Genomic DNA, 26,868 nt, shown 5'->3' with positions numbered 1-26,868 from the left:
CAGGTGTATATTCTATTTATGCGCATATATCAGTCCTGTATATGAAGTCAGAAATATAACGTACGAACCTGTTTTATAATATAGACATGCTAAGTGAGGGCAATTAAGGGTGTTTTAGAAACTTGATGGCTCATGGATAAGGGCAATTATCTGTAAATAGATTGGTTTTTCCTATGGACCTGTCTGGAGCAGGGGCTCTGAGTCCCCATGAGGACATGGGTTTAGGTCATCTGAGGCTGGGACCCTTCTTAGTCCTTGTCCTTTTCCACTGAAGGTGAGAAAAAGTTGAGATAGAACACAAAAGATCCCTGCCTTTAGCAAACTCGATATAAAGGTGGGGAACCAAACTCTGCCAAGCACACTCCTGCTTACTACCCAAGATGACTGCTGGAAACATCGAAGATCGAACAGGGAAAGTATCAGGTCTAGGCTGGTAGGCTCTCCAGCCTGTGAAAAAAGATTATTAGTACTACTGTCAAGGTTAGACGTTGCATGCAACACATTTCTTAGTGTATTAGGCTGAGCTGGTGTTTTAAAAAAAAATCTAAGTAACTTACTTTGCTTTTTCTGCTGTTGCTTGCAACCACTTTGATCCTACTTTTTATACTCCGTATAATCATGTCTGTTTATTAATAAGCCATTGTTACCTGGGGGAGAGTAGGTGTGCATCTCTCTGGTTACATAGGAAGAGGCGGCCAATATGAGCAGAGTAAGATGGATTTATCTGGGGTTCTGGGCCCCGCTGTGCACCTGGGTGCTGTGGTAAGTCCCTTTGACTGGGCCTTGTCAGAGCTGAGCTGATCTCAGTGTGGCTACGTCTAGATTGGCATGATTTTCCGGAAATGCTTTTAACGGAAAAGTTTTCTGTTAAAAGCATTTTCGGAAAAGATCGTCTAGATTGGCAGGATGCTTTTCCGCAAAGCACTTTTTGCGGAAAAGCGTCTGTGGCCAATCTAGACACGCTTTTCCGCAAAAAAGCCCTGATTGCCATTTTCGCCATCAGGGCTTTTTTGCAGAAAACAAATCTTTGCTGTCTACACGGGCCCTTTTGCCCGAATGGGAGCAGCATAGTATTTCCGCAAAAACACTGACAATCTTACATGAGATCGTCAGTGCTTTTGCGGAAATTCAAGCAGCCAGCTAGGCAGCTAGCAAGTTTTTCCAGAAAAAGTGGCCAGTCTAAACACAGCCTGTGTGTATTACGCTGCTGTGGGTTGTGACCCCATCTCTGGCAGTGCTAGCGGAGGCCAAAGAGCCTAGCTCTGCAAGGCTATGTCTACACTATGGCTATGTCTAGACTGCAAGCCTCTTTCGAAAGAGAGCGTCTAGACTGCACGTTGAACTTTCGAAAAAGCGGCTTGCTTTTTCGAAAGAAAGCATCCAGTGAGTCTGGATGCTCTCTTTCGAAGAAGCCCTATTTACATTGAAGAACGCCTTCTTTCAAAAGAGGAACTTTCGAAAGAAGGCGTTCTTCCTCGTGAAATGAGGTTTACCGCCATCGAAAGAAAAGCCGTGTTCTTTCGATTTAATTTCGAAAGAACGCGGCTTGAGTCTGGACGCAGGTGAGGTTTTTTTGAAAAAACCCCTGAGTCTGGACACAGCCTAAGAGGCAGGGGTTCCCAACCTTTTTCGGTCCCCGTACCCCCTTGGCTTTTGGTAAACCTTCCCGTACCCGCTATTCAATATGAAAGGAAATACATTCTAGACTCTAGAATCCACAACTCTTTTCACTAACACTACTACTTTTGGACTATTTCAAATGGGATAATCTAGTTATTTACCAAATATTCCCCATACCCCCTTGAAAAGCTTCTCATACCCCCTGGGGGTACGCAAACCCCAGGTTGGGAACCCCTGCTATAAGGTTTTTGTGCACAAAAAATAGCGGAGAGTTCACACCTCAAGCTCATTTTTGTGCAAGAAAACTGACAGGACAGAGGGCTTTTGCCAGTAGAGTTATTCCTCTCCCCACAAGGATTAACTCCTTTTTGTGCTACAGCTCTTGCACAAAAAGGCAGGTGTGGATGCTCCGGAGGGGTTTTTGCACAAGAAACCCTGTGGGAAAAAGCACAGGAGCGCTGATGGCCATTCTGTGAATGGCCATCAGAGCTTTCTTGTGCAAGAGCGTCCATGCATTGTGGATGCTCTCTTGCACAAAAGCACATCACTTTTGCAATGCGCTTTGAGGTCTGGATGCGCTTTTGCACAAGATCTCTTCTGAAAAAGGCTTCTTGTGCAAAAACCCTGCAGTGTAGCCGAAGCCCAAGACAGAGTAAGAGGAGCACCTAGGAAGGTTGGCTCAGTGCTATTTCAGGGGTTACCAGGGGATCTCTATCCCGTCACATTCCCTACTAGTCAGTCATAACAGAGGAGGAGGAGGCCAAGGTGAAAGAATCATAGAGCCCATAAACCAATACTGGGCCACCCGGAGCCTGCGGGCTACATTTGGATCATTGGGGTTCCATGTGTTTGTTGTTGCCCACGTGCAGGGTTGCCAGATTCTGTTGGTTTCAGTCCGCCTAGTTTTTTCCTACTTTAATTACTTTCATTAGCATTACTAAAGTGATTTGCACTTAAAGCCAGGGCACGTGCATTGAGATGCGCGCTGGTTGCACACAATATTGACAGTAAGAACCGTGCGCTCCCTCTGCATCCAAAGTGCTGCTACGGTTCAATCGGCAAATTCAAGGGATGCAAGCACGTTAGCAAAACTCCCCTCTCCCAGGAGCCCGTCTTGGTTCTGATAATCTTACAGCCCACTGAGACAAAGGAAGGCCACACCTGCGGCCCCCTCACTAGCCTTGCTTGCCCATGGCTGCTCGGAGTGCTGCCAGAGTCCAAGGCCTGGGTAGATCTCCAACCCAGAGAGCAGGGCGAGGTGAGAAAGTCTGAAGTCAAAGCTGGATTCTCCTTGTTCTCCAGCCCAGGAGCTAGCTCTGGGTGGGAGCTGGAATCAGAGAGAGGAGTGAATTTCAAGGCAGAAGAGAGTTGTCTGCCCAGCTAGGTCTGTGGCCCATCAAGTGGAGCTGAGAAATTCCAAGAACTGAAAAAGCACTTTAGCAAAATCAGGCCCTGCAAGTCCAGGAGTTTCAGTCCCATCCAAGTAGAGAGGAGAGTCAGGCAGACTCAATGCATTACACTGACCACGGCTGACTGTCTCAGGCCAGGGGGGAGGATACGGAGCAGTCAATCTCCTGGTGGTTCATAGCCCTTCAGCGTTGACAGCCTCCGCAATTCATCACGTAAAGAACAGGAATACGGATTGCAAATGACAGGCAGATTACGCTCTAAGTAGACCCGGGCTTTCTTCATTTGGGTCTGGAATTGGCCTGAGGCTGCGGGGGAGCGTGACAGTGATAAATAGGTGCTGTGGCTGACATGGCTGCCTTGCACACCTGTCCTGGCAAGCCAAGTGGGCATTTCATTAGCATCATTTTGTTAACCGCTCGGTGACTGGAGACCTCCGCTGCCATGTTGCGTTTTAGGCTCTGGCAATGTGGAGTGAGTGGTCAGCTTGGGCCGAGCTCCGGAGATGGCACCCCTAGGCTGTTGTCCCTTGCAGGAGGGGCAGGGGAAGCTGGAGGGAAGTGTGAGACAGTAGGAAAAGACTTCAGCCCCCAGGGAGACAGCGGGAGAGCCCGAATAAGGAAGGCACCAATTGATGGTAGAAGCTCAGCTGCATCTGGGTCTGCTACTGAATTGACTTCACCTCCTCCAGCACCCTTCTAAGAACTCCACGTCGGCTTCCACAAGCCACAGGAACCCTTCCCAGCAGGGCCTGTGCCCCAGAGACTGGGTATAAAGGCAGGGGTGGGGCTTATGCGCAAGGAGTCGGGGCATATGCATAAGGAAGTGTGGTGAATGGATGAGTGCATGTCTCAGGGGATGGTGGTGCTGAGCGGGATAAGTGCAGTGTGTGGGGGAGGGCTGAGGGTGGGCGTTAAGGAGCAAGTGGCAGTGTATATATGCAATACAGGGTGGAGGTGAGGGGCTGGCTGTTGTGGGGAAAGAGTGGAAGGAGTGTATGTTAGAGCGAATAAATGAAGGTGAGATGCCAGAGTGGCCATGAGACAACAGGTGTTTCAGGTGTACTCTCTGGGTATGTCTAGACTACAGGCTTCTGTCGACAGAAGTTTTGTCGACAGATACTGTCGACAAAGAGCGTCTAGACTACATTGAGTTCTGTCGACAAAGCAAGCTGCTTTGTTGACATGGTAGTGTAGACGCAAAGGACAGTTTACATGCAATAACACCTTCTGTCGACAGAAACTCTGTCGACAGAAGGCGTTATGCCTCGTAAAATGAGGTTTACCAGCGTCGACAAAACTGCTGAGTTCTGTCGACGTTATGTCGACAGAACTCAGCGGTAGTGTAGACGCAGGTTTAGTTTTGTCGACAAAAGTCCACTTTTGTCGACAAAACCCTGTAGTCTAGACGTACCCACACAGGCCAGGTCTTCGCTAGACCCGGAAACTCGGCTTAAGGCACTCAACTCCAACTAAGTACAATACATAGCTGGAGTTGGCGTACCTTAAACTGAGCTTGGCAGTATCCCCACAGCAGGAGGCTGACAGGAGCAAATACTCCCATCAGCTTCCCTTACTCCTTGTAAAAGGAGAAGTACCAGATGCTGGCAGGGGCTGCCTCTGAGTTTGATTTAGTCTTAACTAGACTCACTAAATCAAACTCTGGGATATCAATCATGGCAATCTTACATGTAGTGAAAACAAGCCCTTATAGTCAGGATCGACCTATCCATTAGGCACAGTGCCTAGGGCCCACGATACTTTTAGGGGCCCACGAAAGTGTTTGAATTCCTTTTAAAATCAGAAGAAAAAAAATGAGCTTTTAGGGTCGAAGAAAATATTTTAATTTTTTTTCTCACATCAGAAAAAAAATGAAACTTTTAGGGTCCACAAAAATCTATTACATTTTGCCTAAAACAGAAAAAAAAGGTTGAAGTATTTGAAGTTATATCAAAAATAATTTTTAATATTTTTTTTTATGGATGAAGGGGAACAAAGGCAAAAGTGCCTACGGCCCACAAAAATCATAATGTGGCCCTGCTTATAGTGCATGTATTCAAATTAAAATACAGACATACATATATAAGCGTGTAGTCTTGTGGCACTTTAAAGACTAACAGATGTATCTGGACATAAGTTTTGGTGGTTAAAATCCACTTTTTCAGATGCATCTGGCAAAGTAGGCTTTTGCCCATGAAAGCTTTTGTCCAAATGCATCTGGTGGTCTTTAAGGTACCACAGGATTCCTCGTGGTTTTTGTGGATACAGACTAACACGGCAGCCTCTCTGAGACTTGACACTGTTAGCTTGTTTTCCCGCCTTTGTGACCCAGACATTAAGGGCTTAGTGTTGCAGTAGCAAATTGGCATTTCAACTGAGTTTTGGTCACCATTAAACGAGTGTCCAAGTCTCGGTATGGTTCCCAGTGGACATATGTTAAAATAAATTGAGGCTCCTAATGATCTGTTTGTGTACACTGAGCAGATACTTTGGTCAAATGCATCACAATGAGCATTGTTAGCCCAATCAACGAGACACCTCAGTGTGGAACATGCGGGCAAATAACACATCATGGCGGAGGTGCACTAACAGAAACGTGCCGAGGGCTAGGGAGCGACTGAAGCCACCTGGGGCGGCTGCAGGTCTTCCCAGAGGTTCAGCCTCAGAGCTGCGTGTGTGAGTGGAAGGTGAGAAGCTAAGACAGCAGCTGCTGGGGAGAGGCCCTTCTGAATTGAAGTCTATCGGGCAGGCTTCCCTTCCCTCTGCCAATAGCTGCCTGTTTCCCAGCATCGACCGGCCTCTTACATTCCTAAGAAAGGGCAAAATAATCTGCACCATTAAAAAAAAATTAATTACTTTTCACCAACTTTTCTGGGCATCGCTTGGACGTTGCCTCTTTAAAACTCTCTGAGCCCCGTGAAAGTCGGCTCCGTACAATGCACTTCACATACTAATGGCGTCTAATTCCCTGTCCGATAAAAGCAGAAGGGAAGATAAAAAGGCCTGCAGGCAAATAGGATTAATCGGGTGTCAGAGGTGCCTAATTAGAAAGAATGATGGACTGGAATGCAATGTGCAGGAGGCAGGAGGCAGGCCAAGCTGTTCCTAATGGTTGCTTCTGTGTATTTAGATGCTTCCTCTGTACACAATGCAAATGCCTGAACAGCAACAAGTAACCTCTTTCCTGCTCTGTCCCTTCACCTGGAGCGTTCTGGAGCTGGCTGTACGTCGCCCCATTCGTCACGGTGACAGGGAGAAGATGTAATCCATCCCGCAGCTGAGTGCGTCCTGAAAAATCAATGCATTCAAAGATCTGCTTTCTTTCCTTCCCCATTTTCTTCCATTCCTTCTAACCTCTTATTCTCATTTGGGGAATCCTGATTTGTTGGTCAATATTCCCCGTCTTCCCTCTTCTTGGAGGCTCCTTGGCAACTTATGAAGAAACCTCACGTCGAACAGACTCGCTGGCCTCTTTTGGAGCCTGAGGTGATGTTGCCATTAGACTTGCCCTGTTATAATTTGGCCTCTTATTAGAGCAAGGCTCTTTGGGTGGCGGGGGGAGGGAGGGACAGTTTGCCTTGGTGGACTAGTGGTTGGAGAAAGAGCCACTTGCATATAGGTTATTAGTCCCAATCTGGATCAGCAGAGTCATAGTTGAAGGTCATGATGGATGAGGCTTTGATCCAGGCAACTTTGGAGGCTTCTAACTGAAATAAGTCTGAGGGGTGTGGCGGGGGGGGGCCTCAGATAGGGAGAGGTGTCTGCTTGGCACAAGCCACTGCCTGCTTGTCGACATGCAGTCGAGAGGCAAACAACTGTGTATGTCTAGGAAGGTAGTTCTATATCAGTGTTTTTTAAACTTTTTAAGTCTGATGAACAGGCAGCCATTTTGAATTCTGTTCTTCTCCACAGCGCACCTCGCGGCACACAGGTGGAACACAGTTTAAGAAACACTGCTTTATATTGAGACATATTAGTTGGTAACATTAAGGGGGTGGATTGTGCTGTCCCTGTGCTGTGGATCCACCTGGCACTTTTCACCAGCATCCACAACTCTTAGGCATACACGGGTCTTGTTTCACACCCTTAGAATATGCATGTGCGACTTTGGCGTGAACGCTGTATGGCACGGGATATCATGGGTGTCACATGTGAATTACTGGCACCCCCAATGAGCACGTGACCCACTTCCTTGCATGTGTGTGTGCAGTGCGTGTTGGTGGTGTCCAGGGAGGAAGGGCGTGGGGAGGATTTTGGTATTACACGGTGGGGTTTCCAATCTCCTGCCCTTCGTGGGAGCTTCTGAGCACATGAGTGGGGCTAATTTCATTTCACGTAAGGCATTCGAGTGAATCCTTTTCACCATGCAAAATCCATTGCAACCTTCTCATTAATCCCCCCAGTACAGATACTTACTCCAGGCCTAATCCTCCTCTGCTATTGTGTCTCTCTTCAGCAGCTTAACAAATTCCTGCCATTTCAATAGAGGACCCAAAGTTGAAATCTCCCAGGGGCTCTATGCCTTCTTCCCAGGCAGCGTCTGTGCCAGGGCTGGGCAAGGAAGAGCTCGGTAGCAGGATGGGAAGCAGAGGTCACCTGTGACATGAGAAAAATTGCTTCACTGGGAGCATGTGTCAGGTGAGACAAAACACATTGTGCCAAGGCCAAATTAAAATTGATCGTGGCTTTGTTTGGTTTTTAGCCTGGGGTGGACTCTAGTTCAGGTGGGGAAGCTATCTCTGGCTTCGAAGGTATCAATAATGTCCCTGGATCTAATTAAGGACCTTGCCAAAGGGTTTTGTTTGTGGGGCCTAGTGCTTCGTTGCCGGCAGAACACCATCTGCCCATTTTAAACAGGTCCTCTCTTCCTCTGGTTACCCAAGCCCAAAGTAAGCACTGGGCTGGCTACATACAGGCCTCTGCAGCTAGCTCTGAGTCCTTTCCAGTCATTAGAATGGCAGCAAACCCAAGAGAGGGATGCCCATTAGAAAATTCCTCTGAATACTTGTATTTTGAACTCTTCCCCAGTTTGTTTCTCTTTCCCTTGCTCTGTCCTTCTCCTTGGAGCAGGTAGGACACCTTCCCTCTATCCCTGAGTGGCGGTGGCAGTGCCATCAAGTGCTTAGAGTAAGTGAGTGGAAGCCAGGGCTCCTGGGTTCTGTGTCCCATTTCTGCCACTGACTCACCACAAATCCAGGGTCACGTCACTTAGCCTTCCTCTCCTCCATGTGTCAATTGGGGAAATCACATCTGTTGCCCGTTTGCTTTGAGATCTCCAGATGAAAGGCTGAAAGATTGGCAGGTGGGTATTCCTCCCTCTGCCTGCTTGCATGGCCGTGTCTTTTCATCTGTGATTTTTTTTAAAAAAAAAAGGGTCTGACAACTATTTCCTAAATTTACCCCACGAAATAATTGTGGGGCCCATTGCATCAGACCATTCCCCTCTACATCCAATGTCCTGTTGGCAAGTGGTAAATACCTGGCACATTAGGGGATGGAGGAAGTCCCGTATTGCATCCGACAAGGACGGGACGAAGGGCAAAACCCCTTATTGAGCCCTGAAGTTCTGCCTTTGTTGACCATTCTCTCACCATGAGTTCTTCAAATATTAGCAGTGCTTGTAATGTACTTGGCCTCTGCGAGATAGGATGACTTGTACATTCCAGAGGCTCATATTGATCGGCGGGTTCCCATTTTTTAGTCGCATTTCCCATGTAAACGTCCTGAAATGACTTTGATCTATTCTGAATTTTTTTTTAATCTCGTTTTATTGTAGTAGGGGATTTAATCCTCTTTTACGTCCTGGTGTCTCTTCAATAGGCCCTGGTACACATTTGTTTTCCGCATGGCATTTACACAGTGTTACTGCTCCACGAGAGTTCTTCCAAAAGATAGAATCGCAGTGGAAATTAAACACAAAAGACTAAATGCTCCCGGTGAGCCAGGAGCGGCTGTCTTGCTTTATTTAAGTTTTAAGACTATTTGGATGAACACAGCAATTTTTTTCTCTCTTTGATTCTGTCTTTATAAAACTCCCCCAAGGAGCCAGAGCAGCCTCTAGGCAGATGCAAATATATTTGTTGCTTTTATAAAATAGAGGAGGGGAAAAATACAAAAAAGCAAAAAAGCCAAAGCAAACCAACTACAAATCCCCTGAAGTTAGCACCCGTGCAAATGTCAAAGTCAGAAGGACTGTTGCTCCATCAGAAAAAGGTGATCGAGGTGTGTTGGCACATCAAATACGCCATGAAGCAGTGTCCTAGGCACAAGCTGGAGAAACTCTCCCTTAAGCACACAGGTTGGAGCGGTGTCCTTCTTGGAAGGCAGCAGCAAATGTACAACTGGCCATGCCTGTAACATATTGTGGAGCTGCCTTGCAATGGATGGCAGACGTGCCTGGTTATGTGACAGTCGGGGCGTGAGGGGTGGTGTTCCTAGGGGCAGCTTGTGTAAACAGGAGATGTGAGGGTGCACAGGTCTTGGGAGGGGAACGGGCATGAATGAGGTGTCTGCAGAAAGGCATAGCATAGATTAGGAGAACAGGTGTAGCAGGAGGTGTGCGGAGGAGGAGGGGATGTTGTGGCATAGTAGGGTGCTGTCTGCTCTGTGACCCGGGGTCCCCCTGCGCTGGGATGGGAGATTCTCACTGACTCTCCCAAATGTGGATTGGCTCAGCCTCCCAGGGAGGGAGACAAAGGAAGGAGGGCGGAGACCAGCACCTGGCTGGGGGGCAGGGCTGGAAGAGAGGTTTTTAGTTTGTCTGGGATCATGGAGGAAGCAGCCTAGGCAACGGGCTGGGATTTAGGGGCCCAGTCTCCCCCATCTCGAGGGGGGCTGAGGCATCCTAGGCCTGCCCTGGAACCAGATGACATCTGTGCTGTGCTGTATCCTGGAGAAGCAATAAACTCCCTCTATTCTACTGGCTGGTGGGGTCTGTTCGTGCCACTACAGGGGTGCAGGAGAAGGGAAAACCCCAACGCGCTGCCACACTAAAGGCATAGCATAGATTAGGAGAACAGGTGTAGCAGGAGGTGTACGGAGGAGGGGATGTGCACAGTGTGCAGAGTGTACACCTGTGTTTGTGTGCGGCAGTGTGCCAGAAACACACAGCTCCCTTCTTAATCCTCAACAGAACGTGTAGGCCCTCCCTGGTGTCTCTAGCCTCTGTCAGAAGCTGGGAACGGGCAACAGGGGATGGGTTACTTGATGAATCCCTGCTCTGTTCCTTCCCTCTGGGGGCACAAGGCACTGGTCAGTGTCAGCAGACAGGACACTGGGCTAGCTGGACCTTTGGGCGGACCCAGTGTGGCCGCTCTTATGCCTGGAGACCACAGACAAACTAACCCTTCCTGGAATCTGGCTTTACCGGTGCCGCCAGAATAGTAACACCTCACAAAAGCCCAGCCTACCATTCCTGTCTGCTTTGGGCTGCTCTGAGCTCCCTAATTCCCTTTCAGGAGACAGCTTCTCCCTCCTTCCTGCTCCCTGCGCTGGATTTAATGAAACCCAGCTCATCCACTGGACTGCCGCAGGGGTCCAATGCCTCCTGAACGGGTGGTCAACAGACGATTCCCACTTCTCCGTTACATACGCATGTGAGGGTAGAGGCATGGATGTTGGGGGAGGGGAAGGGGTGTTTTTGTCCCCAATCCAATGGCCCTGAGCACTTTATTAAAATGCAAAATGCGGCGCTCGCTTAGGAGCCATAAGACACGGGCTCAGCATGATCAAACCTGCCTCCCTGTGTCATGCTTCAATCTTCGCTTCCTACCGATCTTTCAAAACAAGGTGCAGCTAACAAGACAATCATGTCCTGAGACAGCTAAAGCAGCCGCCAGCGCAGTCCGTGGATAAAGCGTTTGACACTGACTGTAACATTTAAAGAGAAATCTCTCTCCAATCCACTAGCACTAGCCACTGGTACTGTAATCTTGATGGAAGTCTCCTGGTTCATCCCTGTCATTATAACTTGCTTGTTTCTACCGCGTAATTTGTCTATGGCTTCTAGAGTTATGGATGTTGTGGATATTTGTATAGACTCGCCCACTTACAATGCACATCAAAATAACCCTTTGTTCTAATTTAGTTTTTTTTCTTTCCCCACACCCTATCAAATAGTTGCTAATAAATCACCCAATAAACACATTGAGAATGAGCCGTACTGGAGAGAGAAATTCAGTGTCCAATGCAGGCATCATTTGCACCCCACAACCGTAAAGATGAATGATGATGACTCCCTTTTCAAAGCTCCTTTTAGTTGAAAATATTTATCCTTGGGAAACAATAACAACAACAAAAAAGCAGCCTATGGATTTCACCGGGAAAGATCCGAACATGCACGGAACGGAACTGTCGCAGCCAAAATTGCTTCATATATCATAGACCAACAGTAGGCAGATAATGGCAAACCAGTTCTGATCAGGGAGTGATTATTATTGCTGATTCCAAGCATGATGTGCAGAGCAGGCAGACTCCTGCTTGATGTTCTTACATTGGGCTGACCTTGCAGCATCGAGATTCACAATGGGTTTGCGTTGACCGGTAAAATGAGGTGCCAACATGATGGAGAAGTTACAAAAGAAGTCAATCATCTTTCTTCTCTGTCTTGCTTTGCTTTTTCAAATGAGAGCATCTCTCCTTGCTGGAGGTGGGCATGGTAGCAACCTCTGTCTTCCTGTCTAATACCGTCAGCTTTCAAATTACCCCAAAATTACCCTGCCCAATGGAGAAGTGTGGCCAGATAAGTGATCGGAACTCAGGCACTGGCAGAAATGGGAAGTGGAGTGGGGGAATTATGATTGGATCATTTATTTTAATGCCAGTCTGTTCTTCCCCGGATAATCTGATGTGATATTCAAACATCAGTAATTTTCTGTCATGTGGCATTTTTTCCCCATTTGTTTCACTAATGCAGGAAGAAAAGTTATTAATACAGAACCAAAAAGCAGTCGGGGGAATGTGGAATTACCGAATGCTGCCCCCGAATAAGTGCCTTTTGTCGTGGGTGGGAGCCTGTCATGTGATGATGATTTTCAAGTGGCGCAGAAAAGAAAGAGCAATATAATCAAATGAGAGAGCATCTGGTCCTGGGGGAACAACCACTCAGGTGGGACTCAGAGAAATCTGGATTCAGGCTCTGGCTCTGTGTGACCCAGTAGGGGGTGCTGAGAGCCATTGAAACAAACTTTGAACCCCGTATAGAATGGAAACCACTTCCAGCTGCAGCACCCCTGATTCGGGCATCTATGTCTTGGGCAAGCTTTCTGATGTGTCTACCTCAGTGTCCTGTCTGTACAATGGGCACAAGAATTCTTCTTTTCTCCCAACTTTTGTCTATTGAGGCTATTTCTAGACTGCAGGCTTCTTTTGGAAGAACTTCTTTTCAGAAGAGATCTTCCAAAAAAAAGGTCTTCTGAAAGAAAGCATCCACACACAAAAGTGCATCGAAAAAGCCATCTACTTTTTCAACAGATAGCGTCCGCACTGAATGAATGCTATCTCGCATGTAAGCTGTGATTACTATGGATGGAGTAGCCACCAGGGCACCTGTGCTTTTTCCTCTTTCCTCTTCTTCCGAAAGAACTCCTTCTTCCCCATCCACACACGTGTTTTTCCGAAAGAGCTCGTTCGGAAAAAGGTTTCTTCCTCACAGAAAGAGGATTACCAATGCCAGAAAAATCCCTCTGTTCTTTCGATTTACTTTTGGAAGAACGCGATTGCAGTGTGGACTAACTCAGGTTTTCTCGGAAAAACAGCCGTTTTTCCAACAAAACTCTGTAGTGTAGACATACTCTTATACTGAAAGCTCTTTTAAAGTTGGGACAATCTCTCACTGTGCACAGTACCTGCCACTAGGAGGCCACTAGATACTATTGTAATCCAAATAATTAACAAATGCTAGCTTGCTGAACTCTGATCATTAAACCGACACTTTGTCATTTCACACTGGGGGTGCTGGCAGAGACAGGATACTGAGCCAGAGAGACCAGTGGCCAGATCCAGCCTGGAGCTTACTATGACAAGCAACTCATTCTTAAAGAACAAAGGGCTTTCCTGGAAAAGCTTACATCCCGCCGATGAAGTGAATTTCAAGCAGCACAGCCTGAGGATTCAGGTCTGCCTACCCACCTGACGTGTGTCTTGGGGATGCTTTGCACAGCGATTTCAGTCTTTGGGAGTTCATGTGCAAGGGCATGCCATGCAGACGGGCTGTCCCTGAAACTCTTTGCATCCCAATGGAGCATAGCTATATTCAGGACCCGACCCTCCACCCCCCTCAGGGTAATTGCAGAGTCCATCAGTTGAAGCCCACAGAGGGGTGTCAGTGAGAGGAGAATGAGGCCCTAAAAGGTCTGTAGTGATGGCTTGGATTCTAGCACGTAGTTCATGGATGTGCCCTAATTCAGTATCTCTGCCGAAGATGCCAAGTGAGGTAAACTCACACACTCTCATGCTGTGCCATGATATCACAGGGCTGAAAACCAGCAGCTCCCTGCAGGGAGGGAAGGCCGGACTAAGCAGCTCCGCCTCACATCTCTCTGTTTCCAAGCAGGAATGAAAGGTTGTGGAGATAATTATATTTTGTCCCTTGTGCTGATGGACAGCTCCTTCCCAGGCTGTGCTTTATCCTGGATAACACATGGTGCTGATGGACAGCTCTCAGCCTGCTGGGGAACTGGAGACAGGGACAGTGTATTGTTCGCCCTCGTCTTGGGGGTTGTTTGGTAGGATCTTGAGCTGAGCCGAGCTGACCCCGACAGTTATTCACAGCCTTTGGTTGGAATGTCTGACGGGGTATAGATGTTCCCAGAGAATACACCGTGTATCCTGTCAGTTCCTAGGAGCTGAAACTTTCAGGAGCGAGAGCCAAGAACGTGCGTTAGGAGCTAAGGAGTCCTGGCTATTGACCAGACCATGGAATGATCTTCTATTAGGAACTAGGGGAGGGAGACAGACAGACAGAACAAGGTCTAGAAGATACCGAATTTTAATCATGATTATTAAAAGGTGTGGAAGAAAACAAGCCTTCACTCTGCGTTTGTGAGCAACAAGTAGTCAGAGACAGTTTCTTCGAGCAATACTGCAAAGGAAGAAGCTGCTGCTAGGCAGATCGTCGAATACAAACAATTATGAAGCAGTTTATATACTGTCCATTAGATATAATAACATTAAACAATTAGTCTCCTTCTCATTACAAACACCAGTCGCTAACAGTTATTTTAGTTCCACCCAGATGCTCCTTATCTCAAGGTCCCTGCCAGAGTCAGCATTCTATCCTTATCTCCGTGTGGACGTGAGAGGCAAAGGCAGCGTCTTATTACAGCTCTCGTGTTGTCAGGCCACAAACTTAGCCTGACTTTTGCTCTCTTGCTAACAAGACCAAGATGGCTGCTCACAAATTCCCTTATTCCCTTTTCCCTGCCTCCACAAAGGTTAGCTAAGTTCTGGAAAGGGCAGGGAGGAGAAATTCAAACAGGCTGTGAATGGCCAGATGTCTAGGCCAGGAAAGTGTCCATTGGATAAACAGAGGAGATATTATTAAGGAAGAGGGAGGAATGGAAAGGTTCCTTTTGCCTTAAAAGGAAACCCCAGTAACCCCTACCCCCCCTCGCTCTTTTCTTTTCAGTCTGGGCTCAGCCCATGTATCTTCCTTCCACTTCATAGCCATGGGTCAGTTAAAACACTGAAATATTTCTTTTAACATTTCAGTGTGCTCATGTCATGCCAGTTGGTGGCTGTTTCCCCCATTCTTAGAGCAAGAGGACACTACAGCAAAGTGTTCAGGAAGAAACACTCCCAGGAAAAGAATCAGAGCTGGGATTTTCTTCCCAAGTACTGGATGTCTTTACTGATCAAGAATCCAGACTTCCTTCTTTTTTGGTGGAGGGGTGTGACGGCGCGTTGGGGTTCCCCAGTCTCCTGCAGCCCCGGAATGGCACGAACAGACTTCACCAGCCAGTAGAATACAGGTGGTTTATTGCTTCTCCACGATACAGCACAGCACAGATGTAATCTAGTTACAGGAACTGGGGGCTAAGAGGCCTCAGTGCCCCCCTTGAGATAGGGGAATCCCAGCCCCCTCCCCAGTTCCTTCTCCCCTGCTTTCCAGCCAGGAACTAACTCACTCTCCTCCAGCCCTGCCCCCCAGCCAGGGCAGCATTCCACCTTCCTTTGTTCCTCTCCATGGGGGTCAGCTGGCCAAACCAGTTGAGATACCCTCTTTGCATAGCGACTCATCACTTGTCTGCTCGGTGGAACTACAGGCAGCAGCCAGAGAGTTAGCAGGTTACCCCCCACTACGTCACAAGGGGCAAACTGGTTTCACATCAGAGGCATCATTCCATCCCTACTTGTTTTACACGTAGGGGCTACGTCTAGACTGGCATGATTTTCCACAAATGCTTTTAACGGAAAAGTTTTTGCACAAAAGGACTTTTGCCCGAACGGGAGCAGCATGGTATTTGCGCAAGAATCACTGATTTCTTACATGAGCTCATCAGTGTTCTTGCGGAAATTCAAGCAGCCAGTGTAGACAGCTGGCAAGTTTTTCCACAAAAGCAGCTGCTTTTGCAGAAAAACTTGCCAGTCTAGACACAGCCAGGTAGTATACTACTTATACTATTGGACTATGTCTACGCTGGCGGCTTCTTGTGCAAGAACAGCCATTCTTGCGCAAAAATTTGCCTGCTGTCTACACTGCACGTGTGTTCTTGTGCAAGTAAATTTACAGTACAGCTTTGTAAAACAGGGCTTCTTCCAGAAGAGTTATTCTTCTCCCCACAAGGAATAAACCCGCTTGCACAAGAGCTCTTCCACAAGAGGGCAGTGTAGACAGGCAACATGAATTTCTTGCGCAAGAAGCCCCTACAGTTAAAATGGCCATCAGAGCTTTCTTGCACAAGTGAGTGTCCACATTGCCATGGATGCTCTTGTGCAAAAGCACATCTCTTGCACAAAAGCACATGGCAGCGTGGATGCACGCTTGTGGAAGATTTTTTGCACAAGAACTCTTCCACAAAAGAGTTCTTGCGCAAGAAGCTGCCAGTGTAGACATAGCCTTGCAGTTTAACAACACTACCTTCAATGGAGGGTTTCCAGACTTACCCCAATGTGAGCGAGAGGAAAATTGGACCGTTGGATGCAGACTTTCAAATGATCATAGGGCCAGATTTTCCAGGGCTCAGTCTAGAGTCAAAATACTCCAAAGGTCTCCGATCCACTGAAGGGGCCAGATTTTCTAGCCTACTCAGCCCACACCAGATTGGGTCAGAATTTCCCAAACTTGCCTTAGGGGGCCACTGAGCCGTTCTGAAAATCTGGCCTTGATTTCAGGAGCTGAGCGCCATTAGAAATCTCGGCCTATGTGTTAGTCTTGTGTGAGTTCATATCACCCATCAAGCAGCCATCTTGATGGGTTGGAAGAAGGCTCACTTTTGTGCTGCAGGATGAAATGATTACAGGGTAATGGGATATGGAATGTGGCACCACCTGGTCACTTCTGTGGAGTTAGCTTGTAGTCAGAAGTTGGAATGACCAGAAAATTGTGAGCAGGTGCTATGTGATTGGATGTCTTCATGAAATAAATTGATGGAATCAACCTGGTTACTAGTGGATACGTACACCCTCACAACCAATGCTAAGTGGAAGTCTCGGTAGAGAAGTGAAGAGTTGAATAGATGAAGAGGATTAAACTAATCCCAAGAAGGACCTTCTAGCTCAGGGTCATGTAATATTCCCCTGGCTAATTTTGTACAAATATATATATAAGAACATAAGAACGGCCATACTGGGTCAGACCAAAGGTCCATCTAGCCCAGTAGCCTGTCTGCCGACAGTGGCCAATATCAGATGCCCCAGAAAGGGTGGACCGAAGACAATGATCAAGCGATTTGTCTCCTGCCATCCCTCTCCAGCCTCTGACAAACAGAGGCCAGGGACACCATTTCTATCCCCTGGCTAATAGCCTTTTATGGACCTAACCTCCATGAAATTATCTAGCTTCTCTTTAAACTCTGTTATAGTCCTAGCCTTCACAGCCTCCTCTAGCAAGGAGTTCCACAGGTTGACTACACACTGTATGAAGAAGAACTTTCTTTTATTAGTTTTAAACCTGCTACCCATTAACTTCATTTGGTGTCCTCTAGTTCTTCTATTATGGGAACTAATAAATAACTTTTATTTATCCACCATCTCCACACCACTCATGATTTTATATACCTCTATCCTATCCCCCCTCAGTCTCCTTTTTTCTAAACTGAAAAGTCCCAGTCGCTTTAACCTCTCTTCATATGGGACCCGTTCTAAACCCCAAATCATTTTAGTTGCCCTTTTCTAAACCCTTTCGAAGGCCAAAATATCTTTTTTGAGGTGAGGAGACCACATCTGTACACAGTATTCAAGATGTGGGTGTACCATAGTTTTATACAAAGGCAGTAAGATATTCTGGGTCTTATTTTCTATCCCTTTCTTAATAATTTCCTAGCATCCTATTTGCCTTTTTGACCGCCGCTGCACTCTGTGTGGAAGTTTTCAGAGAACTATCCACGATAACTCCAAGATCTCTTTCCTGATTTGTCGTAGCCAAATTAGCCTCCATCATACTCTACGTATAGTTGGGGTTATTTTTTCGGATGTGCATTACTTTACACTTATCCACATTAAATTTCATTTGCCATTTTGTTGCCCAATCGCTCAGTTTGGTGAGATCTCGTTGGAGTCCCTCACAGTCTGCTTCTGTCTTGACTATCCTAAACAGTTTGGTATCATCCGCAAACTTTACCACCTCACTGCTTACCCCTTTCTCCAGATCATTTATGAATAAGTTGAAAAGGATTGGTCCCAGGACTGACCCTTGGGGGACACCACTAGTTACCCCTCTCCATTCTGAACATTTACCATTTATTCCTACCCTTTGTTTCCTGTCTTTTAATCAGATCTCAGTCCAAGAAAGGACCTTCCCTCTTATCTCATGGCCATGTAATTTACACAAGAGCCTTTGGTGAGGGACCTTGTCAAAGGCTTTCTGAAAATCTAAGTATACTATATCTACTATATATATCTATATATGGAGAGATACAATTTCCAGAAGTTTTCATGTGACATTCCATTGTCACAGATTTAAGAAAAGGCCTCAACATTGAATCTACTCTTCATAATGGTCCAAGGCTTCCTGAGACACCAGTTCACTGGACCAAGCAAGCAGTCCACAAGAGACTCATGAGGGGGAAATTCAAGTTAGTGAGCAAAGTAATCCATGAAGAAAAGCCCTGGGCACATGCGTTCTTTGTAGGAGAAGCAAGTCAAATTTTATTTCCCACACCTTCAAGCACTGAGAGAACTTAAACTAAGTGAATGAGTGCTCCTGTTGGTGAAAGGGATATTCTTTTGTGATTATTCATGTGAATCCTAGCTTCTCACAAAGACATTCTGTGTCATTAATATCAATTTGTCTCACCAATGCTTTTTTTCTTGTGAAGCACAGAGAGAGACACAATCCCCAAGATCTGCCACAATTTGTTACTGTGTTTGTAATATGTAATTGTGGGAATGATTATAATATAGCCAACTGGATTTCAGTTGTCCCCCACACGTAGGCAAGCTGAAATAAGCAATGACAGGAACATGTTCTTGTTTGCCCACAAATACTTTAATAACTAGCAATTTCAGGATGGGAAAAGTAGGAGAAAAAACAAGTTGAAGGACAAAAAAGCCACAGATATTCAGCTCAATGGGGAAGTTAACTCTAGCAAAAGCAGTACTGTGGCTATCGAGTAGGCCCCGGTGAATTACAAACGTGATCCAATGAGTTAAAAAGAGTACATCTCTTCTAGCCCCCTGATCCACTCCCTATTTTGCATGCCTTTTAACAAAACCATGAAATCACATTAATTTCTCTAATGTGTGCAGTGCCATAAGTTACTTTTTAATCATTATGATCAAAATATTGCTTAAAATTGAAGGCAGCTGCATTTGTTTCTGTCGGATATCATAATTGCAATTGTAAATTGGGAACCGCAATGTTTCCTGGTGCCGCTGTGAGTAATAGCTCTGAAATCATTATAGATAGGTAGATATAAATAAACCAGGAGATCTATAAAAACAAGCAAAAGCAAGTTAAAAGGATAATTTGCAGATCAAACAGGAATAGTGGAACAGGAATGCGGAAAAATATTTCACAGCACAGTAAAAGTGTTCTTTAAATGTATTTGCACCATTACACAAAAAGGTAGGTAACAAAGAAAATTGCTCCACTAGAAAAATCAGAATGGGGAATTAATGGGCAGGATGTATTTGCTGAGCAGCTGTTTTGCTTTGTTGTTTTTTTTTTATTTGCAGAAGAGAATGCAGTACCTGCCAGAAAGACATTCAGGGACTCACACCGAAGCCCAGCAACCAAATAAGGCCACTGGAATCCACCAGACTTATGAGGAGAGGCTGAGGGAGTTGGGTCTGTTTACTCTGCAGAAGCGAAGAGTGAGGGGGGATTTGATAGCAGCCTTCAATTTCCTGAAGGGAGGTTCCAAAGAGGATGGAGAGAGGCTGTTCTCAGTAGTGAGGGATGGCAGAACAAGCAGCAATGGTCTTAAGTTGTGGTGGGAGAGGTCCAGGCTGGATATTAGGAAAAACTATTTTATTAGGAGGGTGGTGAAGCACTGGGATGGGTTACCTAGAAAAGTAGTGGAGTCTCCATCCCTAGAGGTGTTTAAGTCTCGGCTTGACAAAGCCCTGGCTGGGTTGATTTAGTTGGGATTGGTCCTGCCTAGAGCAGGGGGCTGGACTTGATGACTCCTGAGGTCTCTTCCAGCTCTATGGTTCTATGATAAGATAACTGAAATCACAGTGGTGAAAACCCAGATTGTGCCAGCTTTAGCTACCTCCCGTCCATGTGCTCTGGAAACAGGGAGTAGGGATTAGCGGCCACTCAAATGAGAGCTTTGTCGATGTTTTCTCTTTTTTAGGACCTGGTAACTGGAAAATGGCCAACACCGCCCCAGCATTTAGCAGCAGACCCTGAGATACAGCCAGCAATTACAGTCCCGCCCATTTAACCACTGTATGTGGGGAAGGGATACGAGAAATAATTTTGTGGGATTTAGAAAGCGAACACGGTGAAAGGAATCACTTAATTGGGGGCACCATCATGGACTTCCCAGGTATCTTCTCAATGCACTCATTCTGGAGTTTCAAATGCTGCTGCCACATTATTATTGCATGAGTTCCACAGTAGAGATGCTTAACTCCAGTGATAAGCTACAGGGTTGGGAGTGACAGAGCTGGCTGGGTAGATTGGGAGGCAGGAAGGTGATCAGCATCTGGGCAATACTCTGGAACATCTCCAGGTGGGAAGAAGCTACCAATGGGGCAGACGACCAAGTGGCTGTGGCATAGTGGGGGTGCTGTATGCTCTGTGGCCCAGTGTTCCTCTGCGCTCGGTGTGTGATTCCCACTGACTCGCCCACATGTTGTGATGTAGTGTCAGTACATTGCTGGTTGCTATGCTGTGGGCCATGGGCTGTGGATGACCCCTACTGGCTTCTGTCTGTGAGCACTGCCCAGCAGGTGGGCTGCCTAGGTCACGTAGACAAAAGACCCAACTGGTCAGAATGGTTGAGGGCAGTGAGGGAACTAAGGAAGTGAGTGTTTGGGGAAAGGGGCAGTCTTGGGCTGGAACCATGAAGGAGACAGACCAAGGAGGAGGCTAGAAATCTAAGGGCCCAGGCACGCCATCTTAAGGAGTCTGAGGCATCCTGGCCCAGACTTCTGTAGCCACGTCACGTCTGTGCTGTGCTGTATCCTGGAGAAACAATAACCCCTCTATTCTACTGGCTGGTGGAGTCTGTTCTTGGTGCTACGGGGGGGATTGGAGGAATCTCGACTGTGCCATCACAGTGGCTTGTACTCCCAGTGTGAGCAAAACGTTAGGGTGCAGAGCTCAAACATGACACTGAACTGAGCTGCTGTGAGGCTAAAGTGCCAAGGAAATGAGGTACAAATCACTAATGGAAAATTAAATACCACTCTCCACAGAAAACCCACTGACTGCTACACTTACCTACATGCCTCCAGCTTCCATCCAGGACACACCATACGATCCATTGTCTATAGTCAAGCCCTTAGGTACAACCGCATCTGCTCTAATCCCACTGACAGAGACCAGAAACTTCAAGATTTCGAGCAAGAATTTGTAAATCTCAATTACCCACCGGGGGAAATAAAAAAAACAAATTGAAAGAGCCAGACGAATGCCCAGAAACCATCCACTTCAAGATAGGCCCAAGAAAACCAACAATAGAACACCGCTTGTCATCACCTATAACCCCCAACTTAAACCCCTCCAACGCATTATCAATAACCTACACCCTATACTGGAACAGGATACTACCCTCCAAGAATCAGAGGGGTAGCCGTGTTAGTCTGAATCTGCAAAAGCGGCGAGGAGTGCATCTGACAAAGTGGGTCTTTGCCCACGAAAGCTTATGCTCCTACACTTCAGTTAGTCTATAAGGTGCCACAGGACTCCTCGCCGCTTTTACCTTCCAAGAGGCTCTGGGGGACAGACCCATCGTCTCCTATAGACAACCACCTAACCTCAGGATGATTCTTACCAACAACCACAGGACATACCACGTTAATACCAACCCTGGAACTTTCCCTTGCAACAAACCCCGTTGCCAACTTTGTCCACATATTTACTCTGCTGACACCATCACTGGACCTAACCATGTCAGTTATATGATCAAGAACACAGATTCCTGTTCATCCAGAAATATAATTTATGCCATCATGTGCCAACAGCATCCTTCTGCTATGTATATTGGACAGACTTCTCAGACACTTCGCCAAAGAATTAATGCCCACAAATCAGACTTCATACATCTTTACAAGGAAAAACCAGCTGCTTTTCATTTCAGCCTACCTGGACATAGTCTTAACGACCTTACTACATGCATCTTACTTCAAAGAGACTTTAACACCAGATTACAGAGGGAAACTTCAGAACTTTCTTTCATGCTTAAATTTGACACGTTACGAATGGGCCTTAACATAGATGCTAATTACCTTAACCATTATAAAGATAGCTTCTCACTTATCACCCCAATTAGCCATTCATTGACTCATAAATAGCTATTCCCTCCCTCCTCTTCACCCCATCTTCTATACTAAATCTGATTTGTCAGTTTAATAATGTGTTCACTTTTTTTCATTGTATTCCTTTGGTATATATGGTCATGGCAATTCTCTTCCAGAATATGATCTGAGGAAGCGGGTCTGACCCACAAAAGCTCATCACCTAATAAACCATCTTGTTAGTCTTTAAAGTGCTACATAGTTTTTCCTTTTGTTTTAAGGAAACGAACAGTAAGGAAGGACTGAACGCCAAGACCTTCCAAGCCACGCAAGGAAATGAGCATGTCCCCTTAATGGGCAATTAAGCGTCAAGACCATTGGTTGGCTTTGTCAATCCCGGTCTAAATACCATAAAGTCATAGAACACTAGAACTGGAAGGGACCTCGAGAGGTCAGCAAGTCCAGTCACCTGCCCTCACGGCAGGACCCAGTACCATCCAGACCACCCCGGATGGATGTCTGTCTAATATGTGGAATTAGTGAATGATCTGTTCAGATGATGGGCAACCAGGCTCAGAAAACGAATGGTGGGGAATTCTCCAAAGGCGTATACCCGGGAAAGGGAGGAGAAATATATAGGGTCATATAGGGGAAGGCTACAAGAAAGAATAACAGGATGAAATCAAGTAGCAAATTATATCTTGAAGAGTATATGCGCCCTCCTCTCCACACTGGACGCCCTTCCTCCTTCTTGCCCCAAAGGTTCTGGGTCAAACTCTGGGGTCACCAACCCTCAGTGGCCATGAACTGAAGTCAGTGGAGCTACATGGATTGATTCCAGATGAGGCTCTTTCCCCAGGAGAGCAGACGATCCATTAACCTGTCCATACCTGTCAGGCTGTGAAGGGCTCCCTCAAGGGAAGCAACACAAGGCCAGTCATAGGGACCTTCCAGAATGAAGCCAAGTAATGAACCTGCAGGGAGTGACCCTGCATTGGCCTCCAAGGGATACAGGACGTGCCCATCTTTAACTCAGACTGATCCGGGGGGAGAGTGTGAGGGAAGGAGTGGTCTGTGCAAGGAGGGCAGCCTCAGACAACAGGATCCGGGTCTCCGTGAGGGGCAGGAGCTGGAGGGCGCGAGACTGGACGAGGTCGTGGGGTGGCCGTGATCTTTACATTACTGAGGACACGTGCATTCTCCAGCGGGAGAAGGCAGGGGGTAGGGATGAGGTTAGGGATGGGGCATCAGAGGGGTGGAGGTGATGGCGGGGATGGGTTTGGAAAGCGCAGAGGACCAGCCTCCCTCTGGCCTCCTTCTGTTTAGCAAGGGTAGGTGGGTGGGTGCAGAACAGCATCTCATTCACGCAGGGTCAGGGTCTCCTGTGCTCCCCAGCCGTGCGGACGTCGCATGCACCCATGCTGCGCTCCATTTTGGGGCTGGGTAGATATCAGCTGGATACATCTCTGTGGTCCCTGCACCGAACACAGGCCAGACTGATTCTTCCCTCCTGTTCAGGGTTTATCTGAAGAAGTGGGTTGCACCCCCGAAAGCTCATGATACCAGCTCCATGTTTTGTTAGTCTCTGAGGTGCCACCAGACCATTCGTTGTTTTTAACGTTTTTCCCCCTTTAGAGTGTTCCTCCGCTTCTTGGACAGGCAGCGATGGCACCCGACCCCTCCCGGCTGTGGCCTAGCAAGCCCCCGCAATGTCTCCATGACAGGGCCTACGTGCAGAAGCCATGACAGGGGATGTGTGCCAGAGCCCTGGTGCGATCTCCACAAGCCCTGGCCAGAGACAGCGGCGATGCGCATGCCGCCGTCTGCTTCATCTTCTGTCGGCCTCTAATGACCCCGCTCGTCCTGTCCAACATCACTCAGCGTGACTCCCTAATTACTGTCATTAGGGAGCACAGCAGAAACCTGTGCGGCACAAAGGCAGCGCCACGCTCAGGAAATGGATTCTCTCCCCGGGCCATGCCCATTAACAGGTCAGCAGGCCTGTCGCTGCCATCTCCCAGCCCAGACAAGGCGCTGACACCGCACGCTGGGGCGGAGAGGCCTCAGACGGGCATATCGGCCGTGATGGACGGCTGCCGCCTCCTCTCGACTTCCGCCCACCACTTGCTTTTAAAGCAAAGTGCTTCCCCAGAGGAGGGCCGCTCTCTGTAATTGCAAAGGAGGGACGACATTGGTACCGCGGTCAAAGGGAGCTGTCTGCACGCCGGGCAGCGCAGTGGGACCACGGAGGAGCAGAAAATCAAAGGCCTAAGTCCTCTCACCCAAACACTCACCACAACTCTTCCACTGAGTGACAGGATCCGGTCATGCACCTGCCGGAGACGATCCCTTCCGTTGGCCAATGGATCCTTCACCCCTGGGGGAAAGGTTATTGCTCCAATTTCACACATGGAGGAGCAGCGAATTGCCCCACATCTTGCAGGGGGATGGAGGCAAAGGCAGGTCCCCTGCATGCCCACCTCACACCTATCTTTCCACTATTATATTCTTAAGGCCTGTCCAATTCAGGCAAACTCATCCTCGCTAGCAACCCACCAGGGACGTGCTTCCCTCACCGGATGAACACAACCACTGCCTACAATCTTCTGGGGACGGAACACCTTTCACGACACGCCTGTACCAGCGTACATCTCTTGGACCTTTGGAGGCTCACAACAGCATTTCCTGCTGGGCCCAGCATCTGTCTGGAGCCCTGCAAAGGCAGGAATCAACTGGGCTTGCATTTCAATTTATAGCTCCATGTGCGACCGGGGGAACGGTCACATCAGCACTATCCCTGCCCTCCGTCCATGACAGACACATGCCTGGCCCGTCCTTTTGCACCAGCGAACGTTCTGGCTCTGAGTTAATGAACCATAAATTCCAGCTTAATGAGTTTTATACTGAGGAGAATCATTAATGTAATTAGTACTGATGTGAAAATGATGCTGCTCATGCCTGAATTAGGAGGGAGTATTTTGGGGCTGGGGATGGAGATGGGAAGAGGGGGAGAGGGATGGCGTGTTTTCTTCCCCTGCAGTATTTAAGGGATTCTGTTCCCTCCAAGGAAGGTGGCTTCGTATGTTCATTGCAGATTTAAACCCGGGCTCCCATCCGTCAGAAAGAATACACAGGGAACACAATGGCATTAAAGCAATGAGATCAACCATCTCCATTTGCCTGCAGCGCTGTGGAATCTTTAATGTAGCACTGTACCACTCCGTCCTTTAATTTGTGTCCCTTTTTTTCTCATTCCGACACCTGGCGGGGTATTGTCCATGCTCCTCAGTGTCTATTTTTTGCTCCTGCATGAAAAAGATCGCTCTACAGGCAGCTGTTTGAGAGATAAAATAACAGATCTTGGGCTTAAAAAAAATCTGTCTATCTATGAAATAAAGGGCGCAGCAGGGTATGCTCTGTGATAGGATAAGGGCTAATCAGAGCTTGGTAAGTGGTTTGAGATGGAGACTTGGAAAGTGCTGACCCTGCTTGCATATCTGAGGGTGGAAAAGCAGTGAGAGGAACTGGAATGAATGGGGCTCCGATCGCCTATCTTCAAGCAGCCGTCTTTGCTCCTCCCCATGTTGCCGCAAGGCTCAGGGTGTGCAACGTGTCTCTGCCGAGCCCTGGTGTTCACAAGGGTTTTAAACTCCGACAGGGCCGGAGCCGGAGGCAGGGGTATCCTGGGTGATCGTGTTACCCGGCGGCCATTTTCAGCTGCTCCTCTCCACAGAAAGCAAATGCAGCGCTAGGGAGAGATGCCGGGTCGCCACTCAGCAGGATGAGCCAGCCGTCAGCTTTCTCCATCCTGCCCCACTGCCCTGGCGTCACTCACTGCCTGTCGGGCCGAGAGGGCTGTTTATATTCCAAGTCCATCCCATCCTTGGCCCCTCTGCTGAGACCCCCAGCAAGGGAAACCCCAGCACGGTCTCTGTGAGGCCTTCCTAGCCACCGGGCTCTGGCCCTAGCAACTCATCGCATGCAGTCCAATGAGCAGCCTCATGAAGGCAACCAAGGATGGGTTCACACCAGCGGTTTTGAAGCATCACTCGACCCTGTTGCTGTCCCTGTCCCCTGTTGTTTCAGTGGACCCAGGGCTTTTTATTTATTCTTTTGCAAGAGAGAACATAAGAACGGCCGTACTGGGTCAGACCAAAGGTCCATCTAGCACAGTAGCCTGTCTGCTGACAGTGGCAAGCACCAGGTGCCCCAGAGGGGGTGAATCGAAGACAATGACCAAGCGATTTGTCTCGTGCCATCCATCTCCAGCCTCTGACAAACAGAGGCCAGGGACACCATTTCTATCCCCTGGCTAATAGCCTTTTATGGTCCTAACCTCCATGAAATTATCTAGCTTCTCTTTAAACTCTGTTATAGCCCTAGCCTTCACAGCCTCCTCTGGCAAGGAGTTCCACAGGTTGACTATGCACAGTGTGAAGAAGAACTTTCTTTAGTTCTATACCTGGTGATACCCATTAACTTCATTTGGTGACCTCTAGTTCTTCTATTATGGGAACTAATAAATAACTTTTCTTTATTCACCCTCTCCACACCACTCAAGATTTTATAGACCTCTATCCTATCCCCCCTCAGTCTCCTCTTTTCTAAACTGAAAAGTCCTAGTCACTTTAGCCTCTCTTCATATGGGCTGTATCCCTGGGTAATGTCGCCTTCCCATCACAACAGTCCCTGACACATTTCATTCTCAGAGCTAGCGACCGGTGCTCAGAATTTCCGACCTGTGTGTGGGTGCGGCCTGCGTGGCAGTGTGGGG

General features: G+C 47.6%; 1 long non-coding RNA gene across 5 annotated transcripts in view; it reads left to right on the top strand.

Annotated features, from left to right (window-relative positions):
* LOC142820498 (uncharacterized) overlaps positions 1-26,600 on the top strand; it is a 29,554-nt gene extending 2,954 nt beyond the window's left edge. Inside the window, exons 2-5 of one of the 5 annotated variants that reach the window (XR_012897720.1) lie at positions 6,234-6,512; positions 7,483-7,664; positions 19,362-19,473; positions 19,985-26,600. This is a non-coding gene — a long non-coding RNA (uncharacterized LOC142820498). Of the gene's footprint in view, positions 1-1,612; positions 6,513-7,482; positions 7,665-19,361; positions 19,474-19,984 lie in introns of those variants that run through there. The other 4 variants (XR_012897718.1, XR_012897717.1, XR_012897721.1 and 1 more) reach the window with 4 other exon arrangements.
* The last annotated feature ends 268 nt before the right edge of the window (positions 26,601-26,868 follow it).

This window comes from Pelodiscus sinensis, chromosome 26 (genome assembly GCF_049634645.1).
Source record: "Pelodiscus sinensis isolate JC-2024 chromosome 26, ASM4963464v1, whole genome shotgun sequence".
In the NCBI taxonomy this organism is placed as follows: domain Eukaryota; kingdom Metazoa; phylum Chordata; order Testudines; family Trionychidae; genus Pelodiscus; species Pelodiscus sinensis.
This window is presented reverse-complemented; position numbering and strand designations above follow the sequence as displayed.